The sequence below is a fragment of the Panthera uncia genome, chromosome B4 (genome assembly GCF_023721935.1).
Source record: "Panthera uncia isolate 11264 chromosome B4, Puncia_PCG_1.0, whole genome shotgun sequence".
NCBI lineage: Eukaryota > Metazoa > Chordata > Mammalia > Carnivora > Felidae > Panthera > Panthera uncia.
This window is the reverse complement of record NC_064809.1, coordinates 99743198-99759617: the sequence shown is the minus strand read 5'-3', so window position 1 is coordinate 99759617 and position 16420 is coordinate 99743198. Positions and strand designations below refer to the sequence as shown.

The 16420-nt window shown below is 34.1% G+C and overlaps 1 protein-coding gene across 1 annotated transcript in view; it reads right to left on the bottom strand.

Moving 5' to 3' along the window:
• LOC125919354 (synaptotagmin-1-like) overlaps positions 1-16420 on the bottom strand; it is a 321052-nt gene that overhangs the window by 244454 nt on the left and 60178 nt on the right. Inside the window, exon 2 of the mRNA XM_049625992.1 lies at positions 6892-6944. The gene's annotated coding sequence lies outside the window, so the exon portion shown is untranslated. The remainder of the gene's footprint in view (positions 1-6891; positions 6945-16420) is intronic.

The window sequence follows — 16420 nt, the reverse complement described above, 5'->3', positions numbered from 1 at the left end:
TTTTTCTGGAATTATGTTGAGGCCTAATTCAGATAAATGAAAGGCGTGTACTCTATAATTATTATTAGTATTACCACAGAGATAAATGCTCCAAGACATAAATCGAGGGCATGAAGAAAATCTCCTTTAAAAATAGAAAAAAGTATTTTAAAGTCCAAAAGAGTAGGAAAAGCCAAGGCTAAATCTTTCACACTTCAAACATTACATTCCTAATTAAAAAGAAATAACTTCCCAGGAGATGTTATGGCATATTGTGTGTATGCTAGATGCAAACATAAAATGGATAAGCAGAAAACTCTGACCAACTTGCAAAACTGCTGCTAAGAATTATTTCTTGCAAGACACTTCAGACTACTGAAAATCCAGATATTATCACGTTGGGGGTCATGCATGTTGAGCATTTGCTTAGAGACATTATTTCCTCATGAAACATTTCATGCCAATTCATTAACATAGAATTTGCCAGGATTCTTTTGGAAGTGGAAGATAAAAACAATAGCAGGGTTAAGCAATTATATTAACCATAATAACATGAGATAAATTGCTCAGATATACAATGGAACATATGCTGAACCAGATTTTTTGTATTTTGGGAAAGAAAACTGCTCTTTATGTAAGGATTACATTTAAAAAAAATTTTTTTAACGTTTATTTATTTTTGAGACAGAGAGAGATAGAGCATGAACAGGGGAGGGTCAGAGAGAGAGGGAGACACAGAATCTGAAACAGGCTCCAGGCTCTGAGCTATCAGCACAGAGCCCGACGCGGGGCTCGAACCCACGAACTGTGAGATTGTGACCTGAGCTGAAGTTGGACGCTTAGCCGACTGAGCCACCCAGGCGCCCCAGGATTACATTTTAAAGAGGAGAAAAATGAGAAGATATTTACCGCTAATCGCATTTTGCTGATATAGAAATGATGATTACTAAGATTGGGATATACTTATCTTTAGAGGCAGAACAAGATTCGACATTAAGAGGGAGTGGTATTAGTACTGGTGCTCAGTGTCAGTATTATAAAGAGATTTTTATGGCATTTGCAAAAGAATGACTCAAACAACAAAGCCAAGTACAATGGTACATGTAAAATTAACAGAAAATAATTGATGTACAAAACTGAAGAGAAAATTCATAAACAATTCTTTATCATAGGGAAACCAGTGGAATGTGAAATTTTGTTTTCTGAGATTTTCTTGGTAAAAAAATTTTGTGATTTTAATTTCCAATAGCACACGCATATTTTTATGTAATTTTTTGGAAGGAGGGTGTATCATTTTGCCATGCAATGGCATAAAACTATCCTTAACTTTAAAATGGTTTATGTAATAACATATGTTGGATGTATTTTATTTTTGGAAGCCTGTTCAGCCTACAGTTTGGTGAAGTTTATTTTCTGTGGAGAAAATAACCCCATTTGGTACTCCAAAGGAAGTAATTTCATGGTAGGGTAGAAAGCCTTTTTTGGTAACGTTCACCTCATAATGTGTACCGATTCAGCTTTCCTTATAATAGGGCCATGAAGACTGTCAAAATGTTTCAAGTCTTTTGACCTCCCTGAAGGGGAGTCATGCTCTTGACCTTGTGTGGTTTCAGTATCTGCTTTACAGAGTAAGAGGTCTTCAAGGAGAGGGCTCATGGTGGACCCCTCCTAGAGCATGTCCACATCCTACTGTATTAAAACCAAATTTTATCCTGTATTCAAACCATCCTCCACATCTCTTCTTTCTTCCTTCACATTTTCTTTATTCTTTGCAGACTTGTATATTTTTAAAAATTTTATTTTTTTTAGGTTTATTTATTTTGAGGGAGACAGAGACAGCACAAGTCAGGGAGGGGTAGAGAGAGAGAGAGGAAGAGAGAGAATCCCAAGCAGGCTCCCCGCTGGCAGCAGATGCGGGGCTCAAAATCACAAAACCACCAGATTGTGACCTGAGTCAAAACCAAGAGCTGGACGCTTAACCGACTGAGCCACCCAGGGGGTCCCTATTTTTTTTTTTTTTTATAATTTTAAGAGAGTGTCTCTTTAATATTGCAAAGTAGATATCTTTAATAGCAAACATAACAAATTACTATTTGTTTATATTATTGTACTAACTTCTGTAATAAACACATAAGATGTATGGAATTCTCAAACCTACAAAATATAATTCATTATCTTCATTTTTATAGATGAGGACATTGAGGAAGAAGTTAAATTGTCTTCTTGAGGTCATATAGCCAGTATGTGGCAGAAAGAGAACTTGAACATAGCTCTTTCATCCACTGCCAACATTCTTAATTACAAAAATAAATAATGCAGTCTAAAATAATGACCTGGTGCAGACAAATAAGTGAATAAATCAGAATGTTAGAACAGATCAAAATTAGCATAAATTATTTAAATAGCTGAATCATTCATTTTAACCTTTTATTAACTTAAGGCTTTACATATTGTTGATTTTAAAGCATTTCTACTGTATCTTTCATAAGTTATATTTCAGAGTCATGAAAGATGACGCAGTTTTCAGGAGAAAATAAAGGCAAATATCAATGCGAATATCCAAATTAAAGATTGTTTCTAGAGTTATTGGACAGACTCTATCAGTAATTATAACAGCTAGCTTTATATAGTGCCCACTGTCAACAAAATACTGTTATATAACCAAAGTCACTGCATATCTTTAACTCAATTAACTATCTCAGTCATTGAAGGAATTAAAACATCTAGAGGTCTACTAAATAGCCCTATGTCCCAAAGCTAATAAGTAGTGAAGCTGGAATTCAAATACAGAGGGTGAGTTCTCATTCTTTAGTATCCTAGGATATAACTGAGTCATTAAATATGTTTTAGCTTTTTATCATGGGTAATAATGACTGCAGGAAACCTATCTTACCCAATGTCCCAGAGAGAGTGAAAAACTGTCAATCATTTATTAAATAAAAACATACTGATTCTAATTATGGTTAGTCAGATGAATATCTTAAAAAGATAGTCTATTACTGTAAGTCAAAGTACTATTATTCTCTCCATGTAGTGAACATTGCAGTATTTGTAATTATACTAAATGTAAGCTACTTGATGACAGAGGCTATGCTTTGTTTACTCCTATAACACCAACACTCGGGAAAATGTATGCAGTAGGTACTCAATGGCAACTATTAAATAAAGAAGAAAGAAGAAAGAAGGGAATGAATTTCCAAAGTAGTACCAAAGATTTTAAAGGAGATAGGTCCAGATAATGTAGTAAGCATAAGATATCTAGGAAGCACAAATTGGGAGCATCTATTTTGTGGGAATACTCTTTACAAACAAAATCAACATAGTTCTGTGCCTGTAGGTGACCTTTTATACTTATGGCTATTATCCATTTCAACTTTACTTCTACTCTTCCTATCTAAAGATAGTTGTCTTTAATAATTAAATTCTCCTACCATGGTTTAATTTTGGCATCTGAAGAATCAATGCACATGATTCAATTTAATGTTTATTGATAAGTGATAAGGAAAAGTGATACCATCGGTGCACCCAGTATTTTACGCAGACCAATGACATTTGAAAAAGATCTATTCTCTGCTTCCATCTCTTCTCACTATGCCATCATTCATATAGGAAAATGCAATATGCTTTGCCGTCACTTCACTTTGTGATGTGTTTAGGGAAAGGGGGAGTTAGACAGACCTGAGTTCAAATGCTAACTCTGCTGCTTACTAACTAGACTAACATCATAAAGCCTTCATTTTTCATTTTCATGAATCTACAAAACTGTGATAACATAGGAAGTGTTCTTTTGATAACTAAGTAAAATGTCATCATCATCTGATTAGATTATAAATTCAAGGAAAAGGGAAATTTTTTCTGGAGGACCATTATTGTCTAGGGCAGACAGTAATCAACGACTTAGGTTTCATCATCAACACACCGTTTGTAAAATGATACATTGGACTCCCAAAGCAGTAAAGGAAAACTTCATACAAAAGGAAGTCTTTTTATAGTAATCTAAGGTTTTCCATAATAACATAACTAAAATTTATAATTAAACATCACTATACTCATATATCTAATGTGATCTCAGGGAAGTAGATTGGGCAATTTTCCCCCCATTATTTAGATAGGATAACAACGAATCACTGAGGTAATTGCTTAACTATTGCTGATGATAGATTGTATGTGTGTATTATTGTTATATATTATTATCATTTGGTAGTTTTTTTGTTTTTGTTTTTGTTTTTTAGCTGAGCGATCTCCCTCTGTGCTCCAGTACTCCTTACTAAGAGACAGGGAGATGGGTGAAGCCAAGACTCTAATTCTGTGTATAATTCTCTCTTCTATTAACATTCTAACGAGCTTATCAAAATACAGTTTTAGTCAGACAGAGACAATATAGAATTTGATTAGCATTTTGGTGGAAAAAAATTAAGTTTTGAGAACAGGTTTCTTGAGCCAATCTAAGACCCTCAGTTTTTATACAAGTACTTTCAGCTAATTTGTCAGGAAAAAAATGGTGGTTAATTAAGCCAGAATTTTTCTTGATTCTGTCACTAGATATGAGAGCTTAGATAATGAATTGACTTCTCTGGCCCTCTATAAACGAGGATAGTAGAGAAGGTAATGCCTGTAAAATGAATATACTGGACTAGAGAGAAATTTCTCTTAACTCTGTGCTGTTACATGCAAACACATACACACACATAGCCCAGTACTCTTTGATTATAAGGACTTGTTATTTCAAATAGAGAATGGTTTGACTAATTGAAAGTTGTAGGGGCATTTGCAAATAATATTTATTTACTAGTGAATCACAAAACACTTTTCTAGTTAAAATCTATTTTCTCTTAAGACTTGTCTTCTGAAAACCTCTTGTTCTATTTGGTGTACCAGCAAAGAGAGATTGTTAATAATAATCATGCTTTGAGTGAGAACATCAACTCCCAGTAGTATTTAAAGAGGTTTAGTAGATCTATGATAATGTGAATAGTTTCCAAGAAGAATGCCTGAGCATCTGAGTGCTTTTTTTAAATGTATCCTCTTTGTTGTTGTTGTTGTTGTTATTATTATTATTATTATTATTATCATCATCACTATCCAGTATATTCTGTCTGCAGAGAACCAACCCTTAGAGTTTTTGAAAGTACCACCGAACATTTGTTCAGTAATAGTGAAAAGTTATTATTTTAAGATACAATTTCCAAAGGTCCTTTTCTTATTTTTCTTATCTTTAAGCATATTTTTTCTGTGAAATATAAGTGTAATGTGCTCTAAAGATCTTTAGTAATATTCTAATCAATTACCAAATTGTTCTTAAGCAATGAGCTTTGAGGCAAAACTATAGGTTTGTAAGGCTTTCCTATGCTAATTTATAAGGCTTGATTTAAATACAAATTGTAAAAACTCATTTATTATTCATGGACTTGCAACACAGACACATATTCTATAGATTAAAGACAAGAAAAATACTGCATTATCCAATGTCTTCACTTTCTATCATGCTTTATTTTATGTACTGACATCCCTAATTCATGAACTCTTTGGAAAAAGACCTATATTAAGACACCTCTAGTGTTTTGACAATATTGTTTTAATTCAGAGTATTTCTCTTCAAAAATATTTTATAAAATCATTAAGGCATAAACTCTATTTTTAAATTTGGGCTTGAGTTAGTAATTTTTCCTTACAGTGTTTTAGGAGTCATTTAGCATGTAGTTGTTAAATAAAAGACCATAAAAGCTAAAAGGAAAACTCCCACAAAGCACAAACACACCAAGAAATTGCATGTTTTCTTTGTCAGAAACATGCATATCATTTTCTCTAGGATTGCCCCAAATGAGCAGAAGACCTAAATACTTGCATCCATTCTTTCCAAAGGATGCCATACTAAATCCGATTTTAATATAGTTATGAAAAGTACAATCCAAACGAAACAACTTCTATAAGTAACACCTGAATAATAGACCCAATCACTTAAAGATAGGTCAGAAAAATAGCCGTTGATGGCTCTTGACAGTGAAATTATAAGATGACCAAGAAATTGTGAGGGGTATAAATATTAACTGCTTCTTGTATAAAGAATATAAAACTAATATGTATGATTCTGTCATTTAAAAATTCAACCTAGAAGTGAGTTTGCAAACTCATTTGAAAACAACCATGGCATTAAAAGGGAGATAACATGGTTCACCAATGTGGACTTTGCTTTTCCATCTTTATTATTTTTGATATTCACATATTTAAAATTTGTAATTGCTTGCATCTAGGAAATCGTTAAAATGTTACAAATTCTGCCATAAAGAATGGTATAAAAATTTAATTTTGCTTCACAAAAAGCATATTTAGGAACATATTTAGGAAAACAATTATTACTCTCAGTTAATAGCTGTATAAGGAAATGTAAGTCATAGTTAAGTTGTGAGAATATTAGAAATGTACTAATGAGAAGCCTTTAGATTTAAAGCCTACGGATGGTTGCCCTTTTTTTATTTTTTGATAATTCTAATTTAAAGACAACAAAACAAACATTTTGATTCTTCTTAAAATTTTGTTCAAAATGAATATATTTTTCTAGCACATACAGAGAATGTGAGGCACGATGCTTAAATTTTACTTAATTTTTTTCTTCTTTAGAATTAAAATGATACAGTGCTAGTCAAAAGACAGGATGGAATCAACATAAACACGTTCTGCCATATAGATGTATCATAAGGATTACCTTGGCCTCTTATTTAAGAGGATTATAGGATAACTGATTTTCAGCTTCCTCCAGTAAATTGGGATTGAGTTTTAGAAGGTTATTTCTAAAACTCGCTTGCTATATTAATCTCTTATCTTACCAAATAGAAAGGCGAATATTTCTATAAAAGAAATTTGTAGAATTTTATAGAGGCTCTAGTCATGTTATGGTATCATGAAAGCACTTACTGTTCTGCGAGGAATTCTGGGGTATTTTCTTCTTTCTTTCAGATTCTTTTTTTCTATAAAGGAAAACAACATGCCCACTGGTTAGCTGACTGCATAGTTCAGAATCATTTCAGATTGTCATTCATGTGACTGATTAATTTTATTATGTAATATTTCTACTAAAAAATCTTGAGAGATATATATCCAAATACAATATAACATCACGTATATGTACATTTAGTATATAGATTAGAAGACAGAGATTGTTAGGGATTTTAAAGTTGGTTTGAAGAACTAGAGATCAAGATTCTATTAGTAATTGATACACTGATTTTTGTGATGATGCTTCTTGCAGTATAGCTTTTCTACTTTGAAAATGAAACAATACTCATCTAGGTAGACATTGTTAGAGAATATTACATTATTTATTTAGAATCATACAGTTATTAGTCAATTAAATACATGGTGCTATATTTAGTATTGACATCATAGTTGACTCTTAAACAGTGTGGGGGTTAGGGGCACTGACGCTCCTTGTAATCAAAAACCCTTAGGTCACTTTTGACTCTCCCCAAATTTGACTACTAACAGCCTCCTGTTGTCCAGAACCCTTCCTGATAACATAAAGCCAGTTAATGTATATTTTGTTTATTATGTTTTTTTGTTATATAATAAAGTAAGCTAGAGAAAAGAAAATGTTAAGGAAATCATAAAGAGGAAAAAATACATCACAGATTTGAGTGGACCCATGCAGTTCAAACCGTGTTGTTCAAAAAGATTTGACAAAAATGTATATATATCCCCCAACAGGGGTAAAGAGAAAAATAATCTCACATCGCTGTGTTACAAAAAAAAAAAAAAAAAAAAAAGTACAACTTCTAGTTTAGAGAGTAAGAAAATGAAATCCTTCCCAAGAGTCAATATCAGGAATTGCTTTAATGTAATAAAGATGTCAAGAATTTCTGATTTGATTTGACGTTAGCAACTCACAAATGAAAGATTTCACAGTGCTAGAGACAAGTACCTTTTTATAGAAGTTCTGATCAGTTTTAGTCTTCAAAAATTTAAGTAGAATGAAAACCAAGAAAGAATGAAATATTTAAAAATAGGTTCATAATAGGCATGTTACTCTGTTTTTATAAGTTCTTACAGAGTCTGTTTTGAACAGAACTGCAGAAATGTAATAATGCCAGCAGCTCTGGCAATTGGCTCATATAGGTACTCAGCATAAAAGATCTGAAGTGACAGCTGTATTTCCAAAGCTGCATTTACTGCATCTGTTCAATGGTTAAGCCTCCAAGGTCTGTTTTCATTTTATTCCTGCTTGAAATGCAACTGTTTTCTAGTAAGAGCCATTAGAAAGAGCATTGTAAAAATGTGCTTAGATTTGCCTGGCTGACTCTTAAAATACGACTTTGAGCCGCAATCAATTTTAGATAAGATTTCTACGTATAGTTTCGGTTACTGACACTTTTCTTATTAAAGCAAAAACTACAACCAAACTCTGTGGGTGTACATATTAAGGCACCAGAGTAACACAGACCTCTTTACAAGAAATACAGGTGGCAGCGGGGGGCTGTGGGGGTGGGTGGCCCTGCTGGAGTCAATGAAGGCTTTCTACTAAAAATCTAAGAGAATATTTGACATTATATTTATTACACATTGAGACTTACCCAGGGGCCGGCTTCCCAAAGGGATGCAGTTAAAGGATTAAACAGTTTTTGTGACTTACGAGCCATCTGCAGGGATTTGATTTCATTTTGGTTTTACATGCAGATCTATCACAAGGATGAATGGGCAAGCCTTTTCTACTGTAGGGGACAAACAACTATTTTACTTTTAATCTATGCAGTGAATATGGATGTGCACAGTATTTTTCTCATAGCTAATTTCTCTTGCGTGTATAAACATCTCTCTTTATTTTAGAGGAAAAATGTGAAAATAGCACAGGATGATTTTGCACTTTCTGCCAACTGTCTGGCTTTTCAGTAATGTCATTGGTATCAGTAGGTCTGACTCAGAAAGCCTCCTGGTATTGAGACTTGGTACTTTTATGTGTTTATATGATACTTAAAAAAATGTGAATCTTTTTAGGGAGATTTACCTATTTTTCACAAAACAGTATGAGGATTCACAGTCAATAAATCTGATGACTCTTTCATGATTTTTAATCCAGTTTTAGAAGCAGACCTGACATGGAGAGAAAAGAAATTATCTGAAACTTAGGGATTACTTTTGCTTGATAATAGCTAGAAATTAAACTGCTGAACCTTGCAGCGCTAACCATGATTCTATTTATAGAATTAAGCAAAACACTCTATGCTTTAGGCATGAATATTACAAATCCTTGACTTGTTGTTTTGTGGAAGGAGGGAACTATTTGTATTCATTTTAATGCTGAATATTTAAAAATGCATAGCTGAATTTTTTTTAAAGAAGGACTCAGTTTCAAGAATGACAAATGACTAACGTTAGTATCCAAACTTTGTTTAAAATATCTCAAATATTTCATTTTGATGAAAATATTGATTTTAATGGAGCTTTTAATATGTTTAATGGAAACATATCACTGAAATAAATATTTATTTAGGGTTGGATTTAAAGTGAGCACTAAAGGGGTGCCTGGGTGGCTCAGTCTGACTTCCGCTCAGGTCATGATCTCACTGTTCGTGGGTTTGAGTCCCTCCTCGGGCTTTATGCTGACAGATCAGAGCCCAGAGCCTGCTTCAAATTCTGTGTCTCCCTCTCTCTTTGCCCCACCCCTGCTCGCGTTCTATCTGTCTCAAAAATAAATAAACATTAAATTTTTTTTAAAGTGTACATCATGAATCTTTGCAACATGGTCATTTGTAAACATCCCCTTCACCCCAGGTAGACTGAGATGGCATCAAAATCTCTATTCCCTGTTTTAAATCTCAAAACTACAAATTATAGATAAACTCAGAGTTCTTTTCCTTGGACTCCTTCCTATTGAAATGCCAAAACTTGTGGTTAGAACACAGTTACAAAGTTGATGTATCATTTCCTAAACACAGATATCACTAATCCTAAGGGATTTTGTTACACATCTTTTGGCTTAAACTCTTATTCTTGGGACAGCAGTCACCAAACAGAGATTACTTTAAAAAGAAACACTATCCAGGTCATTAGTGATTGAGTGTAAAATTTTAAACACAAAAATAAAGCATTGCATGACACATAGATGTATCACATAATTTTGGGTTAGATCCTGGACCTATATAGGACAAAAACAATTAGCTATTAAGAACATTACTGTGACACTAGATGAAATTTGAATATGTACTATGAATTAGACACTGTTCTTACATCATTGGTATATTGCCTGTGTTTGATAACTGTTCTGTGTAAGAAAATGTTCTCTTCAGAATTATACTGAAATATATACTAAAACACTTGGAATAAGACATATCATGTCTTAAACTTATTCTGAATGGTTAGGAAAAAGATATGGATGGTGTATATAAACACACAAATACAATACAATATAATATAATATATAATATCATATATATATACACACACACACACACACACACATAGAGAGAGAGAGAGAATGATACAGAACAAAATTAAACAATTGGTTAATCTAGGTAAAAGTCATATGGGAACTTAAACTATCCTTGCAACTTTTTATGAGAGTTTTTATGAAAGAACAAAATAATCATTACCAAAAAAAAAGAGATTATAAAACTATTAAAAAAAATAAAAATAAAGTGCCGTTTTTTCAGTACCCTTACAAAATATTTCACTGAACTGTGGCTATGTTATTTTGTCCATTAAGCACAAGATTGTTTCATTCTGTATATAACAATAAAAGAAAAGGACATTTATCTGGAAAATGGAGAGTATTAGGCAATAAAAGAAAAGTAATCCATCAATAAACAAAAAAATTGTTTTCTTTAAATAAATGCGGCCACTATCAGTACCTATGGTGCTGCTGGAATAGTGGGAAGGCAGTAACACAGAATATGCATTTTTCTTGAAAGGAAAGGGAGAATGAAATATTTTGCTTCGTATTGAGGACAAAGGAATGTGTCTATTTTTCCTTTTTTTGTGTCTAACCATTGACAGCCATTTAGGAGGCTTAATTTTACAAACCTGTCCTCATTATGATAGAAGCAAATGTTTACCAACAAAGATTGGAAAAGGGATAAAGGCTCTACACATTTTTCTGTTGTGACACTTTATTAGACAAGTCAGAACCCACTAAAGCACTTGCTGGCAGTCAGTTACAATCATGACATATTGGGTTCAGCCATGTTTAACATTTCCATTATATTCAAAATAATTATTTTAGAATGGGGGGCTGATAATGAGGCAGAATGGCACTAAGTCAGGAGAGCCAGTTTGTATCTTGAAAAGGAGGATGGGAATTAATTAAATGAGAAGCTTGGGGAAGTTAATTGGGAACGAGTGAAGATAAGGACACTATCAAAGCATGAAGAAATAAAACTATTACAATAAAAGATCGAGCAGAAAGTCAGAGCACACCTAAGGGAGGTGAAACCTGCAGAATTACGAGTATACAGGAGCAGAATTATGCTTGTGGGTGCCCCTATTGGCTTCCAATCCCTACAGTAGTGCCTGCCACATGAATAAATGTTTGCTGAATGGATAATTGTATATTGACAAAAGTAACATTTAGTGTCACATAATCCAAGTCTTCTTCTGTCTCTATCTAATGTGTGACCTTAGACAACTCACTTAATCTAATTTTATCAGCTGTGAAATGAGACTGTGGAAAAAGGTGATTCACCAAGGTGCCTTCCAGATCTAAATATTTCTGGATGTGGTTCTGTTTATCAAAATGGGCAACTGTGAACATTTTCGTAGAAGAGACTAGCCTTATATGAGTTTTAAATGAAGAGAAATGGGGAAAAATAGAAAAGATGAATCAAAGAGCAATGCATTGGCTCAAGTAACGGAAAATAAATCCCATTGAAAGAGATGTTAATAAGAGAGAATTCAGAAAGTGATTTATGGTTTTGATGTAAGAAGTGACATTTATGTGTACTATTGATACAGGCATGCAGATGTAGAGATCTTTATCTGTTCTTTTTATTATTACCAGAGTGACTATACACACCCCTGCTTGCACCTTTAGAGTCCTCAAATAAACAGAAATGGAGAACATTCAGAAGAAGCTATAAATGGCAGGAGTTTATATAAATGTTCTCTTACTACAGGTCATGGAATTGGGACTGCCCATTTTAGACAAAGGAAAGCTGAAGTAACTCTTAGGATCTATATGTAATTCCATGAACAGCTATTTAATACAAGACCCAAAAGGCACAATTGCTTATACCTCCATGAAGCCTTTGGTAATTAACACTGGCTTCCTCATGTGTTTTCTTTTCTGTAAGCTTGTTGAGCATTTACATTCTAGAAGACATACGTTAGCTTTTACTTATATGTGATCTCATTCTTTTCCCCGGTTTCATCTATGCTGATTTTGAATTGATGCCGCATACTTTGCTTTTGTGTTTCCCTGGAATACAGTGGCCCTTAAGATGAGTTAGATGCTCAATAAACATTTGCCAGTGGATGGAGATGGGCACAATACACTTTGAAGTTAAAAAAGGAACTGGGATGCTGATTGGTGGCTGCCAAAAATGACTTCTTGGCCATCAAGCATGGTTGGTGGTCTTGGACTTCTGTGAGTCTCCTACCTTCCTTTCTTCTCATCAGCCTATTCCTCTAGGCATTTTCCGTAAGAGGATCTAAAGACCTATCATGGAGATAAAAGGCATACTATTCTTTAAAAAGAAGGGTCTAGTCAAATAGCCTTAATGGGATGGGAAACTATGACCTGAAATAAGCTTGGCATTTGAGTCTGATCCACAGCAGAGGGGAGCAGGGGCCACTTTCTGAGCTTTGTCAGACCAGAGCAGAATATTTCTTATAATCTATACTGAAATCAAGACCACCGATTGTATACTGCTACGAAAAAGCTGGGGTGTCAGTGATGGCAGAAGTAGTGTCTCTGTGGGAAGGATGGGGTAGAAAAGAGGAGGAAGGCCCAAGAGAGAATATAAGAGAACTAACTATTTTTAATGTTTATTTGTTGTTGAGAGAGAGACAGAGAGTGCAAGTGGGGGAGGGGCAGAGAGAGAGAGGGAGACACCGTGTCTGAAATAGGCTGGAGGCTCTGAGCTGTCAGCACAAAGCCCGACAGAGGGCTCAAACTCCGGAACGATGAGACCATGACCTAGGCCAAAGTCAGAGGCTTAACGGACTGAGCCACGCAGGTGCCCCAGAACTAGATTATTTTCAGAGATTTCTGTACAAATTCTAATACTGCAACAATTGGAGACTGGATACTTAGATTAAAAGCTACGTTTTTGCTGGTTTCACAAAAAGCAGAAGTCAACTGTCTTTACAAAAGACTCCAAGGTAGCTATAAAAACTTCACATTTGCTCATGAAACGGAGGGTGTTGGTAAAGTGACAGGAAATGAAAATAAATTGACTCACCTTACCCAGTTTTTGAGGTTGGGTGGGGAGAGTGTAGTAGCAATTCTATATACACATTTAAGGTTGAAGGAGAACATTTGATTTATTTAAGCCTTGGCTTGCTGCAAATTCAAACCCAGCAAAGATGTTGGGATATGACATGAAATTATTACAGTTCTATGCTAATTGTTTCAACTTTAGTGCTGTACTGTGTTCTGGGTTTAGTTCAACACCATGGGACAGGACCAAGCTGGAAGTCCAGGGCCAGCCATGAAAAACCACAGCTAAGAAGGGGTCTCTGGTCTCCTCTCTTTACCTAATATCCACGTGGGGAACAAGCATAGAGATAAAAAAGGAAACAAGCAATTTCTTAGGTTAAACTTGTTCTCAAGACATCATCTTTATCTCTGTCTTTCGAGCTGGTAAATATAAAGTGTACAAATAGAAACAACAGTATACACCGCTTCATAAATATCCTGGTCCTTGACATTCACAGAAAAACTGCCCTCTTCAGAGATTCACTGTAGGAGGCTACATGCCTATTTCTGGAGAAGCAGTGTGATTTAAAATAAATAAACAAACAAACAAACGCTGTTTAGTAAGCTGCATTTAGCAGATTGTATACTTTATTACTTTCAGATTTCTAAGGACGTGGTGAAGTAGTTGTTAAAACTATTTACATATGAAAGAACTTGGTTCACAACTTTTTTGCAGTTAGTAAGTGGTGGACCCAAAGTCTAACTAGATTCAGCCTTGTATGTACCTGAATCCTGTTTTTTTCCTAGCAACAAAGCCCCTGTAGTGTTAGAATGGACTTTGAGAACGTAGAAAATCTATTTTCCAGCTATTTCTTTACTACTTATTAGATGTATAGCCTCTGAAGCAATTCAAATAAATGATCTTAATTGCTTCATCTGTAAAATGGGATAACACCATACTTACCCCAAGGAAAAGATTAGATTAGCCAATTTATTGAGGTATATTCTGTTTCTAAAAGTAATTGAATATACCTAGTCTCAGAGAAATAAGAAGCCTTAAAAATAGAAGCTTTTTCAAAAAATTTTCCACATGTAACCTTTTTAAAATTACTACTTCTAGAACTTTTACCTGAATATCCTAATTCCTACATTAAACAAAAGATTCTCAAATCAACATAATAATTTCATCTATATATGAAGATTTACTATCGTAAGATTACCTTCAGGATATGTTTATAAGAAGCATAAAACCTTTGTCTTACAATTTTTAATTCTAAACATCTGCATAATTGACCTAAAATTACATTAGGCAGGAAATAAAACTGTGTGGCCATGGAAGTCTAGAGATATGTCTTTTCTTAATTAGAGCCTACAAAACTTGAATGTTCAAGTTAAGAGCTAAATACCAGGGAGACGGCTAAAAGATGTGTTGTGCTGATTTGAAACCCCAAAGTCAATGATAGCTCAAACAGCTAAACTCTCAACTCATTAAATGAACAACCCCCGAATTCCAAAAACTCTAGAAGTTAAAAAATAATGGCAACAATAAACTTTGAATAAAACATTTTAAGTTAGTTCTTAGATGTGAAGGAGCTGTAAATGGTAAGAAGTTCAAAGAATGGAATGGCATTTCTATTCTGAAAGAGAATATATGAAGTGATAGTCCAGAACAATAGACTCTAGATTCCATTAGATTCTAGATTAAAAACAAATTGATAACTAGAAAAGACCAAAGGGGGTGGATATAAAAAAGATCCTTGCCATAAGTAAGAACCAACCACTTAACCCTGATAAAATTATCGTTTCTTAAGATGACCCTGATACAATCTTATAAAATCCTAAATTAATGATTTATTCAGAGAATTCAAAAGATGATTTAAGAAAACATGTATTTGAGAAAAAAAAGAATAGCCATCAAATTATAGGAGGAATGTGTAGTTAAATCATACTAAAGTTTTCATTAGAGAAAACAACTAGCATTAGATATTTGGGTGACAGTTCAATAAAATTTTATTTAAAAAAAACTGATACTGTTTTACCTGGGTTTGAAAAAGACTCTCATGTCATCCATGAAATGATAATAATGGATAGGATAACAGCCGAAAAAGTGAGGCAAAAACATGGGTGAGTTGTTTTCTCAGCTTCTACTCTTTGATCCTTCACTTGTCTAACATGAATAGCAACTAATTTTCACTGTCAAAAAGAATATGATCAAGATTAATTTCTTAGAAGTAATTCCTTAGAATAGGCAAATTTCTTTGGAGGACTCCAGGCAGGGATTGTAATGGTCAGTTTTGGGCTCCCTGATAGGAAACTTAATTGAAAAGCCCCACCTTCAATTTGAAACTAAAATTCATTTGGAATTACGTACAGCAGCAAGTGAACTTTTACTGTGTTCCTCAGTGCTATCGTTGTGTTTCTGCCATAGAGTCCCCTAGCGTTGTAATCACCTCTTTAGTTATAGTTTAAAGAAGTGTCATTTTTGAAAAGAAACTGATTTTATTATAATCACTTTCATATCCTTGATACAGAGAGAATCAGAAAATAATCATGTCATAATTCACTTTAACAGACTTTAATGTAGTCTACGTAGTGCCATCTACCACATGTGGATTTCTCATTTTGCTAATAATCCTGACATGAACTAAAATATCAATATAATGAAATCATTTGAATGCTAATTATATTGAGAATGGTAAATTTGGTTGTCAGAGGTTGGTGGGAAGCAGACCTTTTTCTAGTTGACTACAAATCACAGTCTTATTGTCAATACCCTGGAGGCAGCCCCAAGTGAAGCCACGGTTTCATCTCTACAATCCAGCAAATCTCAACAATTGCTGTTGAGTTTCTATAGTACTGTTTTAGGAGGCGTGTGGGATAAAAAGAAGTAGAAGAAGGGTCCCTGTCTGTCAAACCCCAGTTCATAACTCTACCTCAGCACTGTACATGGATTTAAAGTCTGTTTTGTTGTTGTTAACTCCACGTCACTGGAAGCTTTCCAACCTTCAGTTCATAGTACTTAGTACATCTCCTGGCATATATGGGGTTCGAAGCAAATGTTTGTTGAACTGAACTCTTGAAGAACCCAAGTCAGTCTCC